Source organism: Panthera tigris, chromosome B2 (assembly GCF_018350195.1).
Source record: "Panthera tigris isolate Pti1 chromosome B2, P.tigris_Pti1_mat1.1, whole genome shotgun sequence".
In the NCBI taxonomy this organism is placed as follows: domain Eukaryota; kingdom Metazoa; phylum Chordata; class Mammalia; order Carnivora; family Felidae; genus Panthera; species Panthera tigris.
Window position 1 is genome coordinate 1,662,634 of NC_056664.1, and position 23,891 is coordinate 1,686,524.

The 23,891-nt window shown below is 47.3% G+C and overlaps 1 protein-coding gene and 3 non-coding genes across 4 annotated transcripts in view; 2 read left to right on the forward strand and 2 right to left on the reverse strand.

The window, feature by feature from the left end:
* LOC122238470 (mucin-2-like) overlaps window positions 1–23,891 on the reverse strand; it is a 35,777-nt gene that overhangs the window by 9,656 nt on the left and 2,230 nt on the right. The window lies entirely within an intron of this gene.
* TRNAA-AGC lies at window positions 12,131–12,202 on the forward strand. The gene has a single exon. It is a non-coding gene; the product is annotated as a tRNA-Ala (tRNA).
* On the forward strand, window positions 19,520–19,593 carry TRNAT-CGU. The gene has a single exon. It is a non-coding gene; the product is annotated as a tRNA-Thr (tRNA).
* Window positions 23,183–23,254, reverse strand: TRNAA-UGC. The gene has a single exon. It is a non-coding gene; the product is annotated as a tRNA-Ala (tRNA).

Below are 23,891 nucleotides of genomic sequence, written 5' to 3' on the forward strand. Positions count from 1 at the left end.
GCTTCTACTGTCTTTAGCAGCTCACTTCCGTGGCCATCCTCTGCACATGAGCAGGAATCAAGATTATGCTAAAATATTAAGTCCAGGGGCACACCTGGGTGGTGCAGTCAGCTAAGCACCTGACTCTTGATTTGGGGTCAGGTCATGATCTCAGGGTCCTGAGATCGAGTCTTATGTCGGGCTCTGCATTGAGCATGGAACCCACTTGGGATTCTCTCTCTCTCTCTCTCTCTCTCTCTCTGTGTCTCAAAATAAGTAAACAAACATTTTAAAAAAGACCAATAGGACTGTCCCAGCCAGTGTAAAAAATATATACTAAGTCCATGTGGAATATAGTGATTTTTTAAGAGCATGACCTCTGGAAACATAATGCTAAGGTTTAGATCCCAGCTGCCCTGCTGCTGTGGGATCTGAGGCAGACCATTTAACTGACTTAAGCCTCAGTTCCATCATCTGTAAAATGGGGTGAATAATGATGCCAACTCACAGGGCTGAGTAAATATTAAATAAGATAATATATTTAATGTACTTAGCGTGATAACTGACTCATGGGAAAAAAACTCAGTGAATATTAAACCTCTAGTATAAGGATTAAGTGAGTTAAATCTTGTAAAAGTACTTGTGATGATGCCCTGGAGTAATGTGTGTGCTCAAGAGTGTTAGCTGCTATTATTAACAGTACTGAGATCTGCGTTAGTCCCTGAGAGCTGCCGTGAGAGTAGTGTCTTCAAACAACACACGTTTACTATTTTATATTTCTAAGGATCAGAAGTCTGAAGTGGGTCCCATGGGGCTAATACCAGGCTGTCATCAGGGCTGTGTTCCTTCTGGAGGCTTCAAGCAAGGGTCAGTTCTCCGGGCTTTTCCACCTCTTAGAGGTGCCGGTGTTCCTTGGCTTGTGGCTTCTCCCTCGCTCTTCAAAGAATCTTCCAATCGGTCTCTGAGTCTGATCCTCCTGACTCCCTCTTTCCCTTACAAGGACCCTTCTGGTGACACTGGGTACACATGGGTCATCCAGAATAATCTCTCCATTTCAAGATGCTCAAATCAGTCCATCTTCAAAGTCCCATTTACTGTGTCAAGTAGTATTCACAGGTTTGGGAAGTAGGACACGGATGTCGTATGGGACCATTACGCCAGGCACTGCACTAGCTTACAACCCAATTCTAATCTACTTCCTGGCAATCTCATCCCGTTACTTCCACAACTTCTGTTTTTCTACTGAATTGAAGCTCCCAGTTCCCTAACTTTTCTTTCTCCCTGTGAATCTTCACTTCCTACAATTTCTTCTTTCCCTATGGCTATAGAAGGAATGTTTGTGACTGCCCAAGATTCACAGATTGAAACCTGGTCCTCTGTGTGATGGTGTTTGGAGGTGGAGCCCTTGGGACTTGGGACGTGCTTAGGTCTTGAGGGTGGAGTCTTCATGACAGGATTAGTGACCTTGTAGAGGAGGCCTCAGGGCTGTCCCGTCCCTTTCACCCTGTGAGGGCACAGCAGATCCCGAATCTGCCTGCACCTTGATCTTGGGCTTCCCAGCCTCTAGGACTGTGAGAAATGCATTTCTGTTGCTTATACACCAGCCGATCTGCAGTATTCTGTTACAGCAGCCTGCACACTCTAAGCCACACTCCCAGCCTAGATTCTTTGACCCTCCCCTTCAAGCACATTTTGACAATGACCGCAGACTCCTTGGTTTCCTATGAGCACCCTCCCTCAGAAGTCTAACTGTAGATGACTCCAAACACACCTTCTTATTGTTTGCACAAAGATGGCTGCGTACAGCTGGAGAACATGCCATCAGGAAAGTTAGTGCCCCTCTGAGAATTGAGTGGGTCGTCAGTGCATGGTCCCCAAGGCCAGACCCAGAGTCTCCCCTGTGTCCCCACCCAGCATGAGGTCTGGGGAGCTCGGCTGCTGTTGCGTCCCCCCACCCCCGCCCCCACTCAGAACAAAAACAAAGAAGCCAGACCTTCTTCTGCAGGGGTCCAAGAGGCAGTCCATACCTCTGTCTCCTCCTGTGTAGGGATTCAAGCTGGCGTCATCTTCAGAGAGGAGAGAAGGAACAAAGACCAATGGCATCATTACGAATTTTGTCCCTTTGGGTCCGAATAGGACGTTGGGGACTTCAGTCCAAATTTCTATCTTTGAGGCAGAGAGAGAGGTGACTTCTGTTACCTTTGCCAATGCCACTCTTCCTCTGTAGTTCCCTAGTAAGATTTACAGTAGCTGCTTCAGTTCCTTGAAACATCTAATCCTACTTTCTGTCCCTTCTGCTAATTTTGCCTCCTACTTTAAACATAACAATTCAATCAACTGAAGGTTCACATAACTTCCTTCACTACCTTAAAAAACGTGCGTATCCATCCTTTTTAAATTGTTGTCTGCTAAAATGAAAGAAATATCCCTTGTCTCAGTGCTACTCAAGCTTGACTATCCACACAAAATCACCTGTGAATTTTGTTAAAATGAAAATTCCAGGGGCACCTGGGCAGCTGTTGGTTAAGTGTCTGACTTCAGCGCAGGTCATGATCTCGTGGTTCATGGTTAGTGAGTTTGAGCCCCGCGTTGGGTTCCGTGCTGATGGCTCGGAGCCTGGAGCCTTCTTCAGATTCTGTGTCTCCCTCTGTCTCTATTCTTCCCCCCACTCTGGCTCTCTCTCTCTCTCTCTCTCTCTCTCTCTCTCTCTCAAATAAATAAACATTAAAAAAAAGAAAGAAAATTCCATGGGTCTGGGGCGAGATCTGAGATTCTACATTTATAACCAGCTCCCAGTGATGTCAATGCTGATGAGGAAGCATAAGGCAGCCTGAGGGCCAAGCAAAAGCTAAGAATGCCCTCCCCCCTACCCCAGGTGGGATAATGTGTGATATTCTTCAGGTTCTCCTCCTGGCTGCCCTAGGACAAAGGAAAGGACAGAACACTATGGTTGAACTGACAGAGACAACAGGGCCTGAGTCTCCATCAGTTCACAAATATCTTCGTAAATTACAAGAAAAGGGTGATCTCTTGAGTAGCTTCATCTCCAGGAACTTCCTACTGTCCTAACGTTGATGCTTTGCTAGAGGGAAAAACAACCTTTGCTTGACAACAGCTCGGCCTCCAGTAATCTGTGAGTCTTCTATTAGCGTATGGAAATCCCTTTAAGAAACCTCCTCTTGACTTTTTCTCCCCCAACTCCACAGCATATAAAGAGTCACCCCTCAGCTCTTTCTGCCCATGGGTCCTGTCCCCGTGTTTTAATAACATCACCTCTTTGCACCAAAGATATCTTCAAGAATTCTTTCTTGGCTGTCGGCTCCAGACCCCACCATTACCCCCAAACCCTATCAAATGTCACTGGTCTCCATACTACACTTTTAGTGGCAAGAACTGACCCCCCCCCCACCCCCGCCCAGGTCTAGTCCTCCAACTGTTCCAGCCATCATGTCCTGCGTTTGCAGGGACCCTGTTCTGTCAATCGCTCTTTCTTTTTTCTTACATCTCTCCCTCTCCACTGGCTTCTTCTCATTATTATCTAAAATGGCTCAAGTTTCTCCCCTAGCTGCATGTTCTCTTATGGTCCCCACTCTTCCTCTTCTCTGGACGCCAGCTCTATTTCTTGAATTGCCAGTCTTTGCACCCTGTCTCTATCCCTCATCTCACTCCTCCTTCTCAGCGCTCAAATATGGCCTTGACCCCTAGAACTCCAGTGAATTGGTTACCAGAGTCACCATTGAGGCCTTTGTCTCTAAATCTAATGGACATATTTTGGCGAAGGTTGGACCTAGATGATCTTTCTTCCTACACTACACATCCTTCCTAAGCATTCTTGTGTACTAGATGGCTCTAACGCCCTCAATAAGCTGACACTTCTCAAAATATATCTTTAGTCTAGCACATCTCCACTTAGCTGCCCCATGGGTGCCGTGCCCTGTTTTGCCCACACGTATCTAATCAATCACCCAGGACTCCCAGTGCTACTCTCCATTACCTCTCAAAACCATATGCTACCTCCCTGCTCATTCACTCTAGTATGCATCTCCAGCCATTCTTCAAACTCCTAAACACCCACAGATCAACTTCCCTTCCCTCCTTGCACTGGGCTTTGTTAGCAAGGTCCTTAATTGAGGTTAAAACTAAACATGCCAATGCCTGGGAAGCCAAAATTTTCCAAAGAAAAACACCTAACCATGCTCATGGGAGTCATTTTAAGTTCACAGAAACAAATATTAAATGGGTAGACACTGCTGCCTGGTGATCCCAATATTGTCCCCTAGTCATTTGCTTTCCCTGTCTTAATAATTGCTATTTTTCATTGTGGCACAACAAGAAATATCTCCCGTTTTTGTCCCAGGTTCCTAGCATAGAGCTTCTAAAACCCTTGTACTCTCCCAAATGATAGGAATGTCTTTTGTTACCCATAAGGAGCCCCTTTTAAGCACACCTGAATTTATGCTAATGTGGTAGGTTAGAAAGGGACCCCTCCATGGCCTTGGATTCACTGGTCCCAGAGCAACTGAGTGTTTACAGTGTTGCAATGTTCAGCCTCAACCACTGGCCTCTGGGAAGACAAGGTCTGAAGACTAACCACTATAAAAACTATTGAACAACAAGATTTGATGACTGTCCATCTTGGTGAAGCATCCACATGCTGGGGGGGGGGGGTTGCACCCACTTCCATGGGGACAGATGCTCCCATGCTCAGGACCCTTCCAGACCTTGCCCTATGTGTCTTTTCATCTGGCTGTTCACCTGCATCTTTTATTATATCTTTTATAAGGACTTGGTCAAGTAGATAACCTGACATCAAGTACTAACCTGGTAAGTAGAGTTCTGTGAGCTACTTCAGCAAGTGATTGACAGCAAGGCAATTGTGTGAACCTCCAGTTTATATCCAGTCAGTCAGAAACACAGGTAACACCCTGGACTTGTGATTGGCATCTGAATTGGGGCCATCTTTTTTTTTTTAATGTTTATTTATTTATTTTGAGAGGGAGAGTGTGTGTGTGCGAGTGGGGGAGGGGTGGGAAGAGAGACAGGGAGAATCCCAAACTGTCAGCACAGAGCCTGATGAGGGGCTCAATCCCACAAACCTGTGAGATCATGACCTGAGCCAAAACCAAGAGTCGGACGCTCAACCAACTGAGCCACCCAGGGGCCGTCTGGTGGGACTGAGCCCTTAACCTATGGAATCTGATAGTGTCTCCAGGTACATAGGGTCAGATCTGAATTAAATTCGTAGGACACCCAGTCAGTGTCCGCTGATAATTGGAGAATTGCTTGGTGTTGTTGGGGGTGGGGAGGGGAACACATCAGACTCACTGTTACCTGACACTGGGTTTATCTGGGGGGGGGGGGGGCATCAGCCAAAAGACACAACCAAGCCAAAGAGTAGGAAAAGGAAGGGTTTTATTTGCAAGAAATAAAGGAGAACACCAGGGATATTTCCCAAAGCAGTGTCTCCTCAAAAACAAAACTGGGAAGTTTTAGCCTAAGAGTGCATCCATATTCATGAAGGGGCTTTCACGATGGGGACTTCCACATGGAACTGGGGCAGAAGTCATGTTAAGGTGACAGACCAACTTCTTTATTTCCCCCATTTTCCAGCCCCTGACAACCACTTTTCTGCCCTGTTTTTTATGAGTTTGACTTTTGCCCGCCCTGATTCCACATAGAAGTGACACCTTGCCATATTTATCTTCTCTGTCTGGCTTATTTCATGTAACATAATGCCCTGAAGGTCCACCAATGTTGTCACAAATGGTAGAATTTTCTTTCTCGTGGCTGGATAATACTGCACTGAATATATATGCCACATCTTCTTTGCCCATTCATTTGTTGGTGGACACTTAGGTTGTTTCCATATATTACTATTGCAATTAATGATGCAGTGAACATGGGTGAATAGATATCTCTTCGATATCTATCTTAATTTCTTTTGAATATTAAAAGGTGGTTCTAATAACCAAATTCCAGTGTGTGTGTGCAGGGAATTTCCCCACACCAATAAGCAATGCTCTGTGTGTCAGCTGAGTGTCCTAGCGTTCAGCTGTATTCTGGCGCTATCTACCTGGAGATAGAACTGGGTCCCATAGGTTAAGGGCTCCATCCCACAGAACTGCCTCTCCTCTCCCCTCCTCTGCTTCAGACACCAGTCACAAGTCCAGGACACCACCTGTACTTCTCACTGACTGACTATAAACCAGAGGTTTCCATGACCCTCCCTCCTTGGGTTTGATTAATTTCCCAGAACAGATCACACTGCTCAGAGAAACAGTTTACTTACTGGATTAAAAGGGTGTAACTCAGAACAGCCAGATGGAAGAACTGCTTAGGGAAAGGGCATGGAGTTTCTCTGCCCTCCAAGTGTGCCACTCACCCCCAGTCTCTACGTGATCACCAACCCAGAAGCTTTGTTCCAAATCCTGTTCTTTAGGGTTTCGGTGCAGAGAAATCTCCGTGCTTAGGCACGACTACGCAGGCATGATCGATAAAATCGTTGCCCATTGGTAGTTGATTTGACCTTCAGCCCATCTCCCCTTCCTGGGAGTTAGAGAGGTGGGGCTAGAAGTTCCTACCTTCGTTGCCGCGGGGCTGGTTCTCCTGGCACCCAGCCCCCAACGGCAGGAGCCGTCACTATTAACATAACAAAACACATCTTTGCCGCTCTAATGACCTAGGAAATTCTGTGGGTTTTAGGAGCTGTGGGCCGGCAACAGGATGAAAACCAAATACAAATTTTTTCTTATTATAAAGCACAATGTCACAGACATACACACGCGGAAGTGGAGTTGCTGGATCATATAGCAGCTCTGTTTCTAATTTTTGAGGAGCTCTATAGTTTTAGTGGTGGCTGCTCAAATTCCCACCAACAGTGTGGACGGGTCCGCTTTTCTCCACATCCTTGCCTACAGCCCTGACTTTTTGCCAACAGCCATTGGAACAGGTGTGAGGTGATATCTCATTGTGGTATTTATTTGCATTTCTCTGATGATGAGTGCCGTTGAACACTTTTTCATGCACCTGTTGGCCATTTGTAGGTCTTCTTTGGAAAAGTGTCTATTCAGTTCCTCTGCTCATTTTTAAATTGGATTGTTCGATTTTGCTATTGAGTTGTATGAGTTCTTTATATATTTTGGATAGTAAACCCTTATCGGATAACTAACCAGATATATGATTTGCAAATATTTTTGCTTATTTTATAGGTTATCTTTTCATTTGTTAATGATTTTCTCAGTTGTGCAGAAGCTTTTTAGTTTGATGTCGTCCTGCTTCTGTATTTTTGTTTTTATGTCTCTGCTTTTGCTGTCAAATCCAAAAAATCATTGTTGAGACCAGTGTCAAGGAGCTTACCCTGTGTGTTTTCTTCTAGGAGTTTTATGATTTAGGTCTTATACTTAAGTGTGTAACCCACTTTGAGTTAATTTTTGTGTACAGAGTACGATGGGGGTCCAGGTTCGTTTTGCATGTGTCTGTCCAGTTTTCCCAGCACCAATGATTGAAGAGACTATCCTTTCCCTATTGTATATTCTTGGGTCCTTTGTCATAATTCATTGGCCATATATGCAAGGGCTTATTTCTGAGCTACTTTGTGCCATTGATCTATGTGTCTGTTTTCATGACAGTATCATACTGTTGGTTCCTACAGCCTTGTGGTACGGTTTAAAGCCAGGAAGTGTGAAACTTCCAGCTCTGTTCTTTCTGGGATTGTTTGGCTGTTCCATTTCTTTTGTGATTCTATACAAATTTTAGGATTTTTTTTCTTTTACTATAAAAAATGCCATTGGGATTTTGATAGGGATTACATTGAACCTGTAAATTGCTTTGGGTAGTATGGGTACATTTTAACAACATTAATTCTTCTAATCCATGTACATGGATATATATCTTTCCATTTTCTTAATGTCTTCTTCAATTACTTTCATCAATGTCTTATAGTTTTTAGTATATAGATCTTTTCTTCCTTGGTTATGTTTATTCCTAGGTATTTTATTCTTTTCAATACAGCTATAAATAGGATTGTGTTGTTTCTTTTTTCATGTAAAAATTTTTTTAAGTTTTTATTTAAATTCCAGTTAGTTAATATACAGTGTAATATTAGTTTCAGGAGTACAGTTTAGTGATTCAACACTTCCATACTTCACCCGGTGCTCATCACAAGTGCCCTCCTTAATCCCCATCACCTAGTTCACCCTTCCCCCCACCTTCCCTCTGCTGACCACCAGTGTGTTCTCTGTAGTTAAGAGTCTGTTTCTTGGTTTGCCTCTCTCTCTTTTTTCCCTTTGCTCATTTGTTTCTTACATTCCATATATGAGTGAAATCATATGGTATTTGTCTTTCTTTGACTTATTTCACTTAGCATAATACTCTCTAGCTCCATCTATGTTGTTGTAAATGACAAGATTTCATCCTTTTTTATGGCTGAGTAATATTCTATTGTTTATATATACCACATCTTCTTTAAAATGGGATTGTTGGGGCGCCTGAGTGACTCAGTTGGTTGAGCGTCCAACTTCGGCTCAGGTCCTGATCTCATGGTTTGTGAGTTTGAGCCCCGTGGGGCTCTCTCGAGCCCGCGTGGGGTGGGGCTCTGTGCTGACAGCTCAGAGCCTGGAGCCTGCTTCGGATTCTGTCTCCTTCTCTCTCTGTCCCTCCCCACTTGTGCTCTGTCTCTCAAAAATAAATAAATGTAAAAAAAATTTTTAATGGGATTGTTAATTTCTCTCAGATCATTTGTTATTAGAAACACGACTGATTCTTGTACATTGATTTTATATGCTGCAAGTTTACCGACTTGTTTATTAGTTTTCCTAGATTTTGGTGGTGTCTTTAGGGTTTTCTATACATAGTGTCATGTCATCTGCAAATAGTGAGTGTTTTACTTCTTCTTTTCCAATTTGTATGCCTTTTATTTCTCTTTTATTTTTTTATGTTTATTTATTTATTTAGAGAGAGAACATGAGCGAGCACAGGTGGGGGAGGGGCAGAGAAAATCCCAGCAGGCTCTGCGCTGTCAGCCTGTAGCCTGGCGTGGGGCTCAGTCTCACGACTGTGAGATCATGACCCCGGCAGAAATCAACAGTCAGACATTCAGCCGACTGAGTCACCCAGGGCCCCTGATGCCTTTTATTTCTTCTTCTTGCCTGACTGCAGGAGCTAGGACTTCCAGTACCATGTTGGATAAAAGTCCAGAGCGTGTTTCCTCCCTGTACTTACCATCTGTCTTTCCAAACTCGGGGGCAGTAGTTGCTGATTTTTCAGCCTGTTTTGCTTGTTACTGGTTAGTAGGATGGAGTGGTAACTTCCAAAGTCCTTACCTATGGAATCAGAAACTGGAGGTCTGTTGGCTGGGGTTTTTATTTATGTTTTTGCCTCTGTGTTTGTTAGTGAAATTGTCCTGTAATTTTTCTTTCTTAAGTTTTCTCCATTGAGTTTTGGTGGCAATATTATACTTCTCTCCTAGAATAACTTATAAAGCTTTTCTGTTTGCTGGAATATTTTGTATAACAGAGGCTATCATTTCCTTTCAGATTTCATATCCCGTGCCAATAAAATAATATCAGACTAGAAAATATATTTTATGGAAATGTTGCTCAAACTCTCGATTCAGCTTTTTAAATGGTTGTATGTTGAATCAGATTTTCTGTAACTTCTTGGGTTGGCTTTGATAACTGGTACATTTTTATACATTTTCCATTTCTCTCTTGGAATTGAGGGGACTGAACGCAAATTTCATGATTTCTCCCATTTGAAATCTCCTAAGTGGCCACTGAAATATGCTGTTGGTTTATTTATGCAAGCATCCATCTGTCTATCCATTCACTCATTCACTCTTAAAAAAAATGACTCAGATATTTACTTAGGCCAGGTACTGTAGGACTGGGGATAGCAGTGCCTTGGCCAACCTTCAGGAAGGCACGCAATGATGTCTACCTCCAGGTTACACAGTAGATAGCTAATAGTCACCGCAGGCCTTAAACACATTTTCTCTTTAGTAAATAATAATTGCTCACAAAAAAATAATTTTTATCCTTTCCTTTAAGATAGCAGACTATTATCAGGAACCACACTCCCGGAAAATCGAGTTGCAATGCTAAACGAAGACGCGTGATTGCCCTCTCGTGTTTCTCTTTTTATCCTGAGAAAACTGGTCTTTTTGCGGACTGGCTAGTGTGTGTGTCCACCAGAGGGTTCTGTACCTTCCTTGAAAACCATCACTGGCCCCGGGGAAGGGAAGGGCCATTGAACTCGATTCGACTCAGTTTTGCGCAGACTGTGGGGGCCCACCACCCCCAGTGCGGGAACACCCCGCCCCCCCAGCGGGGAGGAAGGGTGCGGGGCGCGGGCCAGGGTCTAGCTGCGCGCAGCCGGCCCCTCCGAGCCGCTCACACGTCCGCGCCTCTGCGCGCGGCAGCCTCAGCTCTGCTCTCCTTTCTCCCCGCATCCCCTCCGTCCTTCCAGATTTGTTCTTGGGTCACCGGGTGCGCGCACTCGGGCGCCAAGCCTCGGCTCGCAACCCTTGGGGAGAAAGGGGCCCCGATGGCCGAGAACCACGTCTGTGTAGCAGATAAAGCCCCACGGAAGCCCTCCACGGTATCGCCTCTCTCACCTCCTTCCAGGCCCTTTGTTTCAAAGACGCAGAACTCCCAGTCTCCGAATTTGGGTTGCATTCTTTGGATAAAATGGGGGCCACGAGCCGAGGGCAGCACTCTACATCTCCGCCCTTTGGCTCGTCAAGTCGAGGGGAGAGGAAGCAGATCGTTCTTGTGACAGAGTTCCCTCCACCGGCCCGGTTTTCTAAGGAAAGGTGGGGGGCTGTTTCTGGATCCCGGGAATAGGGTACAGGGCGATTGCTGGAGCCCGGGGACGGGGTGCAGGGCTATTTCTGGATCCCGGGAACGGGGTGCGGGGCGATTTCTGGATCCTGGGATGGGGTGCAAGGCTGTTTCTGGATCCGGGGAATGGGGTGCAGAGAGGTTCCTGGAGCCCGGGGACGGGGGGCAGGGCGGTTTCTGGAGCCCAGGGACGGGGTGCAGAGCGGTTTCCGAAGCCCGGGAATGAGGTGCAAGGCTGTGTCTGGATCCCGAGAACGGGGTGCAGGGAAGTTCCTGGAGCCCGGGGACCGGATGCAGGGCGGTTTCTGGAGCCCGGGAATGGGGAGCAGGGCGATTTCTAGATCCCGGGATGGGGTGCAGGGCGATCTGGAGCCCAGGACGGGGTGCAGGGAGGTTTCTGGAGCCCGGGGACGAGGTGCAGGACGGTTTCTGGAGCCCCCGGAACGGGGTGCAGAGCAATTTCTGGATCCCGGGATGGGGTGCAGGGCGGTTTTTGGAGCCCGGGGATGGGGTGCAGGGAGGTTTCTGAAGCCTGGGACAGGATGCAGAGCGCTTTCTGAAGCCCAGGAATGGGGTGCAGGGCGGTTCCTGGACCCTGGGGACGGGGTGCAGGAGGTTTCTGAAGCCTGAGAATGGGGTGCAGGGCTGTTTCTGGATCCCGGGAATGGGGTGCGGGGAAGTTCCTGGAGCCCGGGGACGGGGTGCGAGGCGGTTTCTGGAGCCCCCCAATGGGGTGCAGCCTGGGGACGGGGTGCAGGGCGGTTCTGGAGCCTGGGGATGGGGTGCAGGGCTGTTTTGGATCACGGGATGGGGTACAGGGCGGTTTCTGGATCCCGGGACGCGGTGCAGGGCGGTTTCTGGAGCCCGGGGATGGGATGCAGTGAGGCTTCTGAAGCCCGGAACGGGGTGCAGAGCGGTTTCTGAAGCCCGGGAATGAGGTGCAGGGCTGTTTCTGGAGCCCGGGGGCGGGGTGCAGAAGTGGGGGGATAGTTGGGGGCAGTTTGGAGGGTCCCGTTGGCAAAGAGGTTTTTCCTTCCCTGAAGCACCTGTCCTTTGGCCCACGTGCCTCCAGAGGGAAGAGCGAGGCACTGACGGGGGGAAGCTGTGGGAGCGTGTTTCTTACAGGTTCCCCAGACGCGCGTCCCCGCGGTTACTGCGGGGACGGCTTGCGGGTCAGAGTTCCTGGGCCGTGGGTTCCCATAGACAGAGATGGAAATCCGAGTTCCCCGAACCACAGACGCATGTAGAACGTGAAGGGGGTAAATTTGTATCGTTCTGTGAAGACAGTTTGGAAAAGCCGGCTCACTCGCGGAGGGGATGTAGCTCAGTGGTAGAGCGCATGCTTAGCATGCATGAGGTCCCGGGTTCGATCCCCAGCATCTCCAGCCTTTTGTCCCCTCGCAGGGGACACGCTTCCTTCTTGCTTCCGGCCCGGGTCCATCCCCGCAGAAGCCGATTCATCTTACCCCCCTCCCATCCCCCGCGGCAGCGGGGTGCGGGGCTGTCCACGGAACCCCTCCACCGTCTCCACTGCGTGCCTGGCCGCGCTTGCCCACAAAGCGAATCAGGAACGGCTCCCCCCTCCCTCCCCCGCCCATGCAGGAAGAAAGCCTTGGTGACTTGGTGACGTTTGTCCGTGAAAAGTCTGCACCAGAAGGTTTGCGGATGAATCCGTATCTTCGCTGAGTTTCCAGGCCGTGGCCGCCAGAGGCTCCCCGGGGTGGGGGTGGGGTGCGGACGCGCGACAGGGAGGAGGGTCCCTCCCCCAGGTGGGGCGGTGCGGACGCGCGACAGGGAGGGGTGTCCCTCCCCGGGGTGGGGGTTTGCGGACGCGCCACAGGGAGGGGGGGGTTCCCTCCCCGGGGTGGGGGTGCGGACGCGCGTGGGAGGCCCTCCCCCCTCCTCCCCAGCCCGACCTCTCGCCCCCGGGTGCGACCCCGGGAGGGCTGGGTCCGGGTGTGCTCTGCGCGGACCGGGTGTGCAGGTTGGAGACTCAACCCGGAGAATCTATGCCAGTAGACGCGGCGCCTGCGGGTGAGGACCGTCCACCGCCGGGTCCGCCGGGTCTGCCGGGTCTCCGAACGCGGCGTCCTGTTCCTCGTGCCTCAGCCTCCACCTCTCCACCTGGGACCCTCTGTCACCTCTGCCAGCAGGGGGTTTAGGGAACGGTTTTCTGTGGCTTCGCTCCCCCCACCCCCAGGCAGGCCTCCCTAGAGTCCCAGGGACCGCAGACACGACCCTGAACGTCCCAGATTCCTAGCAGGTGCAGGAGCCCGGCCTAAACTGTGACCGTGGCCAGCATCCTTTATGTCAGACCTTAATACCCCCGTCTGTCACCACGGCTGGCCCCCTGACTCCAATGGTGTCTACTGAAATTCTCTCCAAATACCCTCAAAGGTGGGATGAGGGACAAGGCAGGTCGTCTGCAGGTTTTTTCCTTTCTCAGTTAGGCGAAACTAATCTAGGGACCACACTGGCCACTCAGATGGTCGCAGATGTCTGAGCAGTCCCCAGGCTGGCCACGTCAGGGGCAGCTGGAGGCCACCAATCAGATGGAACTTAAGTTCTCCACATTCAGTTCCATTAAGTAGAGAGAAGAGGGCTCTCTCTCCCTCTCCCCCACCCTCCTTCCCTCTCTCTCCTCCTCCCTTTGTCTCCCTCTTCCACACATCTCTGTCACTCTCTCCCTCTCCCCTCCTCTCTCTCTCTCCTCTCTCCCTCTCTTTCTTCTCTTTTTTTCTCCTTCTTTCCCTCTTCCCCCCTCCACCTCTCTCTCTGTCTCTCCCCTCTCCCCCTCTCTCCCCCTGAGGTCCCTAGTTTGCAAAGCTGGTCATTGGGAAGAAAGGAGATTATTTAATAATTGAGGGCCATCTGGGACAGAAGGCATATACCCTAAACTCTGCTCCCCCAGATTTAAATTTGGAGGTATCTCTCAGTGCTCTAAGAGACTCTGATATAGACTTACAAGTTTCCTGAAATAAAATTACTCCTGGAATGCAGGGGTTGATATTGGTAACTTGGGGCTATGTCTTCATAAAGGAGGGCTTGTTTTAATGTGTCATGTGATTCTGGCTCCCTGATAGGAAGATAATAATGTCTTTAACAATATTTCAAGAGATGACTATTTTAATCACATAAAGCCAGATCTCATTTTTTGTAGTTTTTTTTTTTTTTTGGCCCAAAGAATATTAAGAGGAGCAAAGATAGAAAGCAATGCAGCTATTTTCTAAGAACATAGAAAGGAGCAGAGCTGACATCTGGGGAAAATGAGATTTGCTGATCTTTATTCCTTAGCATTGAAAAGGCTAAGGACTCCTTTTATTTAGGAACAATGAAATTTCTCTGAGCCCACACTGAGTTTGACTCCATTTACCAGTTTCTACAGTCTTGTGGCTAGAGAAAATTAGAGGTGAACCTAGGTAGTTTCATGAAAAAGAAATACACCTTATTCTTTTCATTTCAAGGAGAATGAGACATAGCCGACCTGCATGGTAGTACTGGGCGATCCTCGCACAGTTTAATCTTAAATTGTGACCCTGGGCCTCTTGGTCATTGAAAATAAGATATGTCCAGGTATGTAGATAGCACAGAAGGCTAATCTCTTTTCTTTCCTGTCTGTATTGGGTCTTCAGGTACGAAGAGAGGACAAACCAGATGAGGAGACAAGCCAACTGCACTTCTCATGCAGACATTTACATAGAACCAGACTGCATTCCGGGCTCCAGGATGTCAGCAGAATGCAGCAAATCTGGGAGAGCTTAAACACTCAGCCCGGGGTCAGGTTTAAGAGCTAGGAGTTCCTTGAGCCCGAAGGTCTTGCTGGTCTCCTGGGAGCTGTACAGGTGTTTTCTCTTAGCAACTGAACATCTTACTTGGTGAGCTAGTCTGTGTTCTCCAGAGAAATATACCAGTGTTGTGTGTGTGTGTGTGTGTGTGTGTAGAGACAGAGAGACAGAGACAGAGACAGAGAGAGGGAGAGACTTATTTTAAGGAACTGGCTCACTCAGCTGTGGGAGCTGGCAAGTCTGAAATCTGCAGGGCAGGCTGAAAAGTCCGGCAAGAGTTGACGGAGCAGTCTTGAGTGCAGAGGCAATCCAGAAGCCGAATGTGTCCTCCTTGGGGGAACTACTCTTAAGGCCCTCCGGTGTTTGGATGAAGCCTACCCACCTTATGGAGGGTAATCTGCTTTACTCAAGGTCTACTAATATAAATGTTAATCGCGTCTAAAAAAAATATGTTCACAGCCACAACGAGACTGGGTTCTGACCGGATAGCCGGGCACCACAGCCTAGCCGAGTTGACACATAAAATTAAACTGTCACACTTTGTTCTTAGGTCCTGGCATTCTCTTGGGTAAAATTTTATCTAACAAAAGTCTGCCAGTTCTCCAGGGAAGCAATGATCCCTACCTTTGTCAAGAAATAGGAATCACTTTGAGGAAGAATGGCGTGTGTTCTAGGAAAGCCACAGTATGGTGGCCCACGGATACATTGTTTTGTATCTAAATGGAGCCACTTAGGGACAAAGACCATTTCTCTACCCTTTGCTACTTTCCTCGGGCATTGGATTCATAGATTTGGAAGTCTAGAAATGGCAGCAACACTTGATTATGGAAGAGGCTCTACTACGTGTAAAGCAACCAGGCTCATGCTCGGAGTTTGCAGGTGCGCTGGCCTCCAGCTCTACGTCCATATTCTTCTTCTAATGTGATCATGTGAAAGTTTATGCAAAACATTCTGTTATTAAAATTAATTATGAGATATTTAAGATATTGATACAGAGAATGTTACAATAGACCTCATAAACTCATTATCCAAATCTTTCTTTTTCTGGGAAAATGATGGACCCCTACCTTTTCGTTTCCCTTCCTCTCTCCATGTGGACCCTTGCAGTCTACACTTCACACTAGAAGCCTGTTGTACTGACCCCCTAACAGCCCACATTGCCCTCTGCACTGCCTGCACCTCTCCTGTCTTCTTCAAAGTGCCTTTTCCTGCACCCCCCCCCATCCTGGTGCGGATTGCCCGCCACCTCCATCCCAGATCTCACTCACCCATGCTCCCCACATTCCCCTCTCTTTCGCCTCCCCCTCAACCCCCCTTAGAGGCTCTGGCCTCTGTGTGCTCCTCACTCAGTCTTTGCTTTTGCTCTCCTTGTAATGGCCCCTTACCTGGTTACCCCCATTTGATCCTTCTCCCCCAAGCCTCCGTGGTATCCCTGTTCTTAACTTTTCCTTCCCAGGCTGAAGCTGTCCCCTTCCCAACACATCAGGGGTTCCAATTCTGAGTGCCCCATATTTCTTTCCACGTCTCCCCACCTCTGGTTGTTTTCTGGAACTTTGGACCTGATCACTGATCAGACATATATTTCTCCTTGTGCTTGCCTGACTGCCTCCCTTTCTTTCTCTCTCCCTCCCTCCCTCCCTCCTTCTTTCCTCCCCTCCCTACCTTCCTCCCACCCTTTCCCTCCTTCCTCCTCCCTCCTTCCTTCTTTCCTTTCATTTTCCTTCCTTTCTCCTTTCCTCTATCCCTCCCTCCTCCCTCCCTTCCCTTCCTCCCTCCCTTCCCTTCCTCCCTCCCTTCCCTTCCTCCCTCCCTTCCCTTCCTTCATTCCCTCTCTCATTCCTCCCTCCTCCTCCCTCCCTCTTCCCTTCCTTCCCTCCCTCTTCCCTTCCTTCCCTCCCTCTTTCCTTCCTTCTTTCCTTCCTTCTTTCCTTCCTTCCCCGCCTACTTCCCTCCTTCCCTTCCTTCCTCCCTTCCCTTCCTTCCTTCCCTTCCTTCCTTTATTCCTTCCCTCCCTTCCTCTTCCTTGCTTCTTTCCTTCCTTCCTCCTTCCTTTTTTACTTTCCTTTTCTTTTTGCTTTTGAACTTGAATTTTTGTCCAGCTTTTTAGTTAGGACATAGGAACCTCTTGCACTTTCCTCCCATTGCCCCTTATTCAGTAGTTCCCTTTTAAAATAAATTTATTTCAGTTAAGTTTGGGGCAAAACACAGGAAAAAACTTAGTTCTTCCTCAGAGGAGGATGCCTAGGACAGCCATAACCAAATAACACAAACTATGTGGCTGAAACAATAGAAGTCTATTACCTGGCAGTTCTAGAGGCTACACATCCAAGATCAAGGTGCAGGCGGGGTCGTTTCTCCTGCTCTATGCTCCCCCCACCCCCAGCTTTTAGGGGTTTGCTGGAATCTTCTTTGTCTTGTGGATGCATCACCCAGATGCTGGTGTTCATGTTCACACGTGTGCATGTCTGCCTCCAAATCTCCCCTTGTACAAGGACAGGAGTATATATGGATCCATAGTACGTATATAATATATCAGAGAGCCCCACCCTACTCCAGGGTGACTTTATCTTCACTAGTTATACCCCATTCTGCAGGCCTGGGGGTTAGGATGTCAACATAGGGATGTTTAGGGGGACGTAGTTCCACTGATAACACCCGTTAGCTAGTGGTACATCACCTCACCCTATTGTCAACAGAGAAAGCACTCAGAGGCTCATGAGAAATCACTGCAATCACGAAAAATCTCCAGGCTCTAGTATCCGTGCTCCCTTATGTAGCTATTTTGCGTCTAATGTCAGTCAAGCAATTTTACATCAAATTGGCCCGTAGTCTCATGTTGTTTGCTCTTTCAGTCCAGTCACAGTCCTTTCCCTGTGCAAGTCTACTTCTGGGAGACCCTCGCTGGAATAGGTTCCCCAGCTTCTGCCTCTTTTTGCTTTCATGATAATTTTACTTAAAGTGCCTTCCAGACCTTCCCACCACTGGACCTTGGTCAGGTTTATTTCATTGCACCTCAGCACAGATTCCTATTTTGGTTAAATGCCTGGGATTAACTTGAAACTATTACAGATGTTTTTAAGTGCTACCTGTATCATTTATACACACACATAACTTTTTTTTTCTAGAAGAAAAATCTAACAAAGAGCAATGACCAAGAAAATGTACTGAGCCATGTACATAGGGAGTACTATGTACTTAACTATGTCACCGGCCCTGTTAGGCATTCATCTGTTATCTTGTATTTCTTTTATTGTAACACTTACAATGTTCAGTAACATTTCTCCTTTCATTTCCTACCATCTGTGGCCATCTTGTGCCTAGTTGTATCCACAGAAGTCATTTCAGCACCTGACACATGCTAGGTTCTCAGTAGTACAACTCTTGTTGGCCATACTTCACTGAAAATGTTGACATTCCAATTGAACTTTTTTAAAATTGTTTTTATTTTTTATTTTAGAAAGGGGGGCACATAATGGGGAAGGGGCAGAGGGAGAGAGAGAGAGAAAGAGAGAGGATCCTAAGCAGTTTCCACGGCTCAGCACAGAGCTCATGTGTGTGTGTGTGGGGGGGGGGCGGGGAGGGGGCTCAAACTCACCACCCTGGATCATGACCTGAGCCTAAATCAAGACTCTGATGCTCAACGACTGAGCCACCCAGCTGCCCCCCAATTGCACTTTTGTGACTGAAATTTATTCAGTCCTTATCATAAACAATGCAGCTAATTAGAATTCAGAAATGCCGGGGTCCCTGGCCCAATTATGACTTGGGGTGCTGGTTTCCACACTCAGTAAATCCACAGTATCTGGAGTATACAGTAAACACCGTCCTAGCCATAGAAGTTTGCTAACAGACTAAGTTTAAAAGTGATCATCTGGTTCGCAGACATGTGTTTACACTCTCTACCAAAACACTGTGAGTGGAATAGAAAATGGCAAGGCCAGAACATTTGATTCAAGAGAGGAATTTAAAACGACTTTGCGATTCGAGGGCCTCCTCATGCAGAATTCCTTTTAGCCTTGCTTGGATGGATACAGAATTCAGGAGTCCTCGGTCTTGCATTTTAACCGGGCAGCGGGAGCGGGGCGGACGTGCAGCGTCACCTTCTAAACCGGCGACTTCACTCCCCTCCCTGGTAGCACTTTCTTCTCATTAAAGGCAGAAAACCTGGGTGCAGTCCTTGACGGTTTAAGAATGAATGCTTGGTTGTGTGATGTTTATTTACACAGTCAGCTGATGCTTGTTGAGCCCCCACGAGCCGAGAGTCCACGAGGAAAGTACAGAAGGGCAGCCTCTGGAAACACCAAAGCGAGAGGAATTTCCTCCGCCGCCGCCGCCAACTTCGCTTCCCCCTGTGCACCTGCCGCGGCCGGCGGGGCGCTGGTGGGCTCGGGCCCGCGAGGGCGGGGCTGCGGGGCGGCGACCCCGGAGCAGCCGCCTTGCTCCGTCTGCTACTTGCTCGGGCACAGCCGCCCGGAACCTTTAGGCGCCCGGCTGGTTTCGGTTCGGCTCGGTTGTCCGAGCGCAGCGCGCGGTCCTCTGCGCGCCGGGATGGAAGCCGCACCCACCTGCTTCGCGGGAGGAGCCGGCCCCTCACCCGGCCTCTCACCGGAAGGTTCCCGAAGACCGCGATCGGTGTGACGTCACGCGCACGAGCCCCTCCCCGCGCACAACACTCAGCTCGGCTCTCGCCTTTCCCGCCGCGAGGCTGGTCCAGGCTTTTTCCCCGGCACGGGGAGGGTGCGCGCATGCGTGCTGTCGTGCAGGTGCCCGTCCAAGCTCCCGGGTGTCCCGCGCGAGCCCCCGCCCATGCGAGCGCGACCTCCTCCGCTAGGGCGAGCGCGGGAACCTGGCGGAAGTGGCTTTCCCCCTAATGCACCGCGATTTGATCACCAAAGTCCCTCCGCCCGCCGCGCAGCTGGCTCTGTGGCTTAGTTGGCTAAAGCGCCTGTCTCGTAAACAGGAGATCCTGGGTTCGACTCCCAGCGGGGCCTGCAAAGCTTTTTTTTTGTTTGGCCATTTACTCCAATTTTTTAGTCTGAAATCATCTCTGATCTCAATCTCAAATCTACTGTTTGGAGCTCTAATCTGGCTTACAGTCCTGCGTGCGGGAGCCTTCCCAATAGTTCCTGATTTCTCAGGAAGGGATTAATGACTTGTTGCTGAATAGTGCGCTTGTTGGGGAGGAGGGTCCAACTCTGACATGTTGCGGATGTCAGTCCTCCTCCCCCCATGATGCCCTTTTTAGCAAAAATCTTTGTGTACTGAACTCGTTTGTCGTTCTCTTTCATCTTTAACCTGTGGGCTTTCTTTTTCTGACATGGCCATTTTCGAAGAGTACAGAGCAGTTATGTTGTAACATACTGCATAATTTGGGTTAGTCTGCGGCCTCTTCACAATTAATTTAGGCTCTGTATTTTGGGCAGGAATACAACTGATGTTGTGTCTTTTTCAGTGCATCACATCAGTGGACATATAATGTCAACTGTCCCATATTGTCCCGTTCTTGCTGATGTTAATGTTGGTCACTTGCTTATGATGATGTCTTCCAGATTTCTCCGTAACTACTTTTTTTTTTTTCAATTAATAAGTATCTTTTGAGGACATGCTTTGAGACTATGTAAAGGTACTGTTCTCATTCAACTTTTACCTATTTAATTTATCACTCGATGATTCTTGCCTAAATCAATTATTAATGTAATGATTTCCAAATGGTGATTTTCTAAACCCATCATTCTTTCTATATTTATAATTTGACTTCTTAGTATAAGAAGAAGACGATTTCTTTCTTCTTCATTGACTTATTTATTTGTACGGATTCACAGGTTGTTATTGTATCCAATAGGTTATAGCCCATTACTATCAGTATTTATTTTGATATTTCTTAACCTGAAGCACAATTCAGAGTTCAGTGTAGTAAACAGGAAGCACTCTAAATGTCTTAAGCAGGAAGGATTTAAAAACAGGAAACTGGGTTAGTATAAAGTCAGCAGAAGTGATTGAGAGACAGACTTCAGACTGGACCTTCAAGTAAGAGTCCAAGAAATATCCACAAGACTGTGTTTGTGCTTTCCCCTGATTACAAGGATACACATATCTATAGAACTGCTTTACAAGGGAAGCTAGTGATAACATTGCTGAGCTTGTGGACATGCCACCATGTCTGTGAACCATGAGGTTAAGCTTAGGAGACCGCCTTGTCTAGAACCCTTCCCAAACTCAGGAGCTGTGACTGCACATTGGAACGTGGATGATGGCATTGGCTCTGTCACCGCTCTCTCTCCTGTTCTACAGAGGCTGGGCTTGTAACATTGCTACAGAGAAAGCATGTGTCCACAGTCTGGCTTGCCAGCAGAAAATGGCCAAAATGAGCAGGATAATATCCTGTTTTGTAAACCTCAGAGAAGTGTGCCTAAGAGTTGTTTTAATATCATTTGTATCAAGATCCCTAGGTGCAAGGGGGTATGGGACATACCCTTTGTAGCTTTCCAAGCCCTCCAGTAAAGACTGTCAACCAGAAGAAAGTAGGAATGCATGCTGAATGCCAATACGTATCCAACAAATGTACACTCTCCTTTTATCCCTGGGGTGTGAAGACAGTAACAATAGCACTGCCTCCTGGGCACATTTAGAATTGTGTCAGCTTTCTAGGGCTGCCGTCACAAAGCCCCACAGACACGATGGCTTAAATAACAGGAATTTTTTTTTCTCACAATTCTTGAAGAAAGTAGTCTGCAATCAGGTGTTGGTTGGGTCGTTCTTCAAAGCCTTTCCCCTTGGTTTGTGGATGGCAACCACGAGTGTCTTTATATTAAATACAACCAGGCAAATGAATCAATATTTTTATTTATGTAGGGTTTTTTTTTTTTTGGTGTCTTAAATAGGCTTTCCCTATAGAAAGTTCAAGAACATTAATTTTTACTTTATTTAAAGACCAGTCTCTGTTTCTTAGCCTCACCATATCAATTTTTTCTCTTCTGTATTAGAAAATGTTAAATAAATTACAATTGCTGAATCTTCACACATAAAAGATGAACTTAATCCTTGCTCAGGCAATGGGGGAAATGCAAACAGAAGTACAGACTTTGGCCAAACGAAGCAAGAGGCATCGTCATCATAGGATTTGCTGGGGAGGGGGGGGCGAGTTTAAGTTTTAAATATAATAATATAATATAGTATAATATAATCGAAACAGTGTTTTATAGAATCAAAGCAAAGCAGGACTGTATATAAAGTGGCAGCATCAGGCAGGCCTGAGAATTGGACTCACATCCTGTTTTCTTAAAACTACAGAGTTAGAGGGGCATCTGGGTGGCTCAGTCTGCTGAGCGACCGACTCTTGAGTTCAGCTCAGGCCATGATCCCAGGGTTGTGGGATGAGGCCCCATGCTGAGTGTGGAGCCTGCTTAGGACTCTCTCTCCTTCTGCTTCTCTGCCCCCACTGGCATGTGCTTGCTCTCTCTCTAAAAAAAGTAATAAAGAAAACTATACAGTTATAATAAATTTTAGAAGATATTCCTGAAAATCCTTACTGAAACTCTGGAAAGTGGTTGGAAATAGAGTCTAAGTTTCTATGTCAAAGTCATAGCAACATTTTTTGTCAAAGCCAAAGACATTTAAGCCACATCAGTTAGATAATAAGGATACTCTATTGTTACTGACATGATTTCCAAGAACAAATTTTCCTAGCCTATGTTTTTAGAGGACACTGTTGGCCTATGTCCCTGATGATAATTGGTAAGAGCAGTTTTTTCTGGTTTACAAAAAGAACCAAGGAGAAGCCAATAAAACCTTTTGCTCTCTGCATGGATTTTTTTTTAAAATGTTTATTTATTTTTGAGACAGAGAGAGAGACAGCATGAGCAGGAAAGGGGCAGACAGAGAGGGAGACACAGAATGGGAAGCAGGCTCCAGGCTCTGAGCTGTCAGCACAGATCCCGACGCGGGGCTTGAACCCAAGAACTGTGAGATCATGACGTGAGCCAAAGTCAGACGCTTAACCGACTGAGCCACCCAGGCGCCCCTCTCTGCATGGATTTCTAACCAAGTCTCTCTTTCCTCTTGTACCTGAAGACTGTTCTTGGCCTACAATTTCTCCTTGTTACATTCTCAGCTTCCAGCAACCAACTCATTAGAAATTAGTCATGTGTTTACCCCATTTATACCAGTGGTGGACTTCCTAGTCAGCGGCTGGCTTTAGATGTGATCTCCTCTAAAACAGAAAGAATGAGATGTAAAGCATTTCTTTGGTTATGAACGGTAGAGGCACTTATGACAAAGTTCAAAAAGTTGCTGACAAAGCAAAGTTGCAGAAGTGGAAATAACCAGTCCATCGTCTCAGCTTAATCTCTCCTTACCTTCGCCTCTGCTCCTTGTTCAAGGGGAACAGAACATCAGTCTGTGCCCTTGGCAGAGCAAGTCGAGTATTTTCTTCGGCAGCATATTTGGCTTTCTGGCCAGAGTGAAACCTGACTTAGTTGCTTCCAGTTTAAATTGCTCAAAAGTGTCGAAAGGGCTAAAAGCCACAGACGTCTGGTTCAAGATGCAGCATTTTAAAAAGGCGTGCCACAAGCAGCCAGAGACTGGAGATGCTGGGGATCGAACCCAGGACCTCATACATGCAAAGCATGCGCTCTACCACTGAGCTACATCCCCAGAACTGTAGAGTTTATGGGGCACAAAAATACCTTTCTTTATGAACATACATCAAGTTTTCTGTAAAATGTATTTCACTACACTTTGTTGTGCAAGAATTATATGAATTTTACAGGTCTTGAATGTCAGAAAGAAAATGTTTGTAAATCAATATCACTAAAGGCTTTAGATTCACCTTAATCTGCCCAGGTCCAGCTCAAAACAAGCAGGTGGAAATGTGGGTTTTATCCTAACAATGACCAAGAATATGTCATTCAGATCATGAGACTTTTGGAAAGGCTGGCATGAGAAAAACTAGACCCACAGATGGCTACAGCAACCCCCTGGGAAATGTGATGGACGGACAAAGTCCTGGGTACAGGACGGAGACAGAGTCATCTTGCAGGGTCCACTCAATCTCAGGTTCTAGGCTTGGAATTGTCCACAGTGTGTGTAAATCTCGGCCCAAGAAGGAAGAGCCCACTCTGTAGACTGGGTGAGTAAACCTGTATCCTGTGGAATAGAAAGTATAAGAAAGACGCTGAAGATTCAAACATAAATCCAGGTTTTAATACTTTAGAAAGGGTTTTAGGGTGAGGCAACAGCTCTCAAAGCATGGTCTTTGTATCCGCAGCATCAGCATCACCTGAGATCTTGC